Here is a 4,433-nt window from a genome sequence, read left to right on the forward strand (position 1 = left end):
ACTGTGGAAGTTTGAATATCCTGTAGGATTATGTCAACAAATACAATTGTGCGGAAATTTATTCAATTAATTTTGGAGCATTTTTGAACGATTCATTGGAAGCAAAAAAGGAGTTGGTGGTGAATGTTGACTTGTTATGCCGAATAATAGCTCACGATATTAGTGTTATTGGCCTTTTATATGTAGTATGTATGCTGCAAAGCGGGAGAGGGGGGATCGGGCGGGAGGGGCGTGCACAGAGGCGGATCCACACATTTCAAACATATGGTGTTTTATAATGCACGCCAAACCGATAACTAAACGTTTTGCACTAAACCAATAGTGGTGTTACGTCCACTATGATAAAGGAGCTAGCCATGGTGAATTTTTTTTTAACGATACCACTAGAGCACATTGATTTATTAATCATCGGCTATTGAATGTCAAACATATGGTAATTTTGACAGTCATAGAGAGGAAACCCGCTATATTTTTTCCATTAGTAGCAAGGGATCTTTTATATGCACTATCCCACAGACAGGATAGTACAAACCACGGCCTTTGATATACAAGTCGTTGTGCACTGGCTGGAGCGAGAAATAATCCAATGTGCCACCGACGAGAATCGATCGGAAACTGACCGCGCATCAGGCATGTGCTTATCACTGGGTTACATCCTGTACAGTACTCTCATAATGAACCGGAAGGGACCATGATAGTTAGTTCGTTATAGCAGTAGTTCATTGTACACTGTTGCACAAGTTGTTCAGTAATGTATAGGGAGATAAAACGGAACTTTATGGTCAGTTCCTTCTAAGCATGTTCGTTATAAGTGTACTGTACTGTATGCTTGTCTATGTGTATTACGTAAGTATACCAATATTGAAAATGCCGATGATTGGAACCTTATTCCTGCTTATTCCTGGTTATTGCTTTGAGATATCGGCTTTATCCTGTGAAGGTCAGAATGGTTAATGTTGCTTGGCAAAACCTCGCAGCATTTGTCATTCGACCCGAGTAGGATAAAACTGATATCTTAAAGGGACATTCCTGAGTTTGCTGCAGGTTTAAATTGTTATTAACCAACAAAGACTTTTTAACGACTGCAATTACATATCAAATATATTTTCCTGTATAACATATTAGTGGCTGTATATTAAACATGTTTCTGATCGTTCTAATATTAGTTCTATGTTAAATTTCATTTATTTCCTAAACACATTTTTTCCGTACGTACGAAATTATTTGAGGACAAAATCCAGTTTGGGCTTTTTACAAATACTAAGACCACCAGAAAAACATTGATTATACAGACACTGATATTGTAAACAAGAAAATATATTTAATATGTACGTTTAATCGTAGAAGTATTTTATTAGTCGGAAACATCTTACAATGCAGCAAACTCAGGAATGTCCCTTTAAGGCAGTAACCGGTTATTGTATTTATTCTGCACTCCATTTTTTAACAAACATTGAGTGTCTTCAACCGAACAAGGCTTCTTTGTAAGACGCTAGTTACATTTTGTCATATTCAAAAAACGTTTCTGAACTCGTAATTCATCAATAAATATTTTACATACGTTTTGTATCTTAATCGTAACCCTAAATGGTGTTTTGCATATACTATACAGACACGAATGATTTATTGAGCATGTTTATTGGTAATCTATTCTTAACTATTTAAATATGGCCTACATACTAGATCATCTATTAGTATGGTATGACCAGCCGAGACAATTCATTTTTTTTTTAACATACTACCGGTAACGATAGCTTGATCAATACACACACATCGATATTTGCAAGTGCAATGCACATTAATTGAGTAATTATCAAAATTGTCCCGTTAAATTTCTGTCCCGGAGCAGACTTCTGGCTATCCAGAGCTCGGCCCCGGGACAGACATGCTTGAAGCTTTAGTGGCAAATGCACATGTTAATAATTTACCCGAACCCGAATGTACATTAAATGTCTATGGTGGTACCAAAATCTGGTTTGAGAGATAGAGGGTTTTATTTTAGTTTTCGAAATTTGAATTTTATAAATCTAACATTGCTTTCAAAGCCTGCTTAGTTTACATAGCAATTGGGCAATTATGTATATATACTAATATATGCATGTGTATAATGCACCTTGTTGCTATTACGATAAGGACAACTTATGTGACGGCAGCGAGTTTCCTATCTTATACTCTCGATCAAATGTCGCAGTAGATGGATCCTAGACAGCAAATAATGTTCTGCTGTAGCACCTTTCATTCAAATTCTTATATATCTACACTCGCGGTTAAAAATAATCACGTCAATATAAGTTGTGAAAGTCGTGCCATAATGTTTACGAATGACCAAAAACAATTCGTTCATAACCGTAAAACATAACCCTTGTCTGATACATGCGCAGGAAGGGTTTTCAGTATATACAAGTATACATGAGACATGGGCATATATATTTGTAGATACTAAAATGCATTTATCGTGTATGTATACATTTTGATATGTATTATATTGTTGATGGATGTACATATATAATTTCAATATTGCTCTTAATAATGATGATATAAATCTAAATATCAAAACTGTGACATTGACAATATATTTTACTTGCAATGTATCACGGATGTGAAGAGTGCCGAGGCGGAATGGGTTGCCCCTCCCCTCCCTTCCCCCCTCCCGAAAGTTGGGATGGATATAAATATAGTGCGAGGGACAGATAGTCTGTCTTCATGTGCGGCTGAATGCGTTTGTGCGCGTGTGTGTGCATATGTGTGTGTGTGTCTGTCTGTGTGTGTTTCTAATTCACTCTTGTAATACATGTTTTAAAACGGGGAGGTCACATTGTAGCTTCAATAGTAATGCAGGAATGCAAACGTTAGGATAACATACGACAAACTTATTTTCAAAGTGTACTTTATTAAAATCAGTAATTACGAACACCGCATAACATTTTCGTTCGACTGAACTGAAGAGTTAGCTGTAGGGGAGGTAATCCCATGTCAGTACTTAGTGACATTCCTTTCTGTTGGAATTCCCTCCTCTTTGTCTGCATCGCTGGCTGCAACACTGATTGTTGTTGTGACATCGACCTCCCCTCGGTAAACACTAAACAAGACAAGCAATGATGTTTGTTAAAGGGACATTCCTGAGTTTGCTGCACTGTAAGATGTTTCCGATTAATAAAATAGTTCTACGATTAAACTTACATATTAAATATATTTTCTTGTTTAGAATATCAGTGTCTGTATATTCGATGTATTTTAGTCGTCTTAATATTTGTATGAAGCCCTAACTGGGTTTTGTAAAAAAAAAATATTGTAGGAAATAAAATGAAATTTAACCTAATACAAATATTAGAACGATCAGAAACACGTTTAAATTACAGCCACTAATATTTTATGCAGAAAAATATATTTGATATGTAATTACAATCGTTAAAAAGTCTCTGTTAGTTGATAACATCTTAAACATTGCAGCAAACTAAAGAATGTACTGCAGTCAATACGTTGTTGTGACAGTTGACTATTTATATTTATTAGTCATATATTCGTTGATATATTGCATATAATATTTTAAGCCACATTGAGATTTCATTTGGTACTGTGCAAATAAAATTATAGCGTTTCCATCCGTCTGATTTAAATAATAGAAAGGGGAATTTTGAACGCCCTTTTTCATAAACTTGATACAGCGTTTGATGTACCAGTTGTGAAAAAAAGAGTCAAAAAAGAAAGGGGCCGTAATCCCTAGACTGACAATAGATGCAAACATGCTTGATAATTTGTAATTTCATTCCACATTTATGATCAACACTTATTTCATTTAAACTGCATTTTAACCATTCAACATTAGATACATTAATTACTTTTTAAAATCAACTTCATTAATTTATCACTAACGGGAATTGATTTGTATCGGTACGTAATAGAGAAAGACTTCAGACAAGAGACATAACCGACATTGCATCTCTTGTTAGTAAATAACGTATTTTTGTAATTATCTTTAAAAATATCTCTTGTTTTTTTTGTTCTTTTAAAAGGAACCGGTAGAAGATACCATGCCACGTATAATACTACTTGTTATGTTATCTCTTATAACATAAGTAAACTTGTTAAATTAAACAAGATTAACGACGCTGACAAGGATCATCCATTTTATTCAAACGCTGGGTACTAAGGCCCAGAAAGAGGCTCCCTGCATACGTACGTCACACATGACACGTGACTCAGCACATATAATTAAAGGTGCATTATACCAATGTTATTTCTACATAACATAACGATACTTATTTGATCCACGAGTATACGCTTTATAGTGATTAAAATTTACTTCGATTTTTTTACATTATTAATTGTCTTTTCCAGTGAATATCCTCTATATATTATAATGCTCACAAACTTCGATGTTGCGTGTGACGGAACATGCTCTTAATTTGTTTTCGCCTGTGGCGATATTAATT

Source organism: Gigantopelta aegis, chromosome 14 (genome assembly GCF_016097555.1).
Source record: "Gigantopelta aegis isolate Gae_Host chromosome 14, Gae_host_genome, whole genome shotgun sequence".
In the NCBI taxonomy this organism is placed as follows: domain Eukaryota; kingdom Metazoa; phylum Mollusca; class Gastropoda; order Neomphalida; family Peltospiridae; genus Gigantopelta; species Gigantopelta aegis.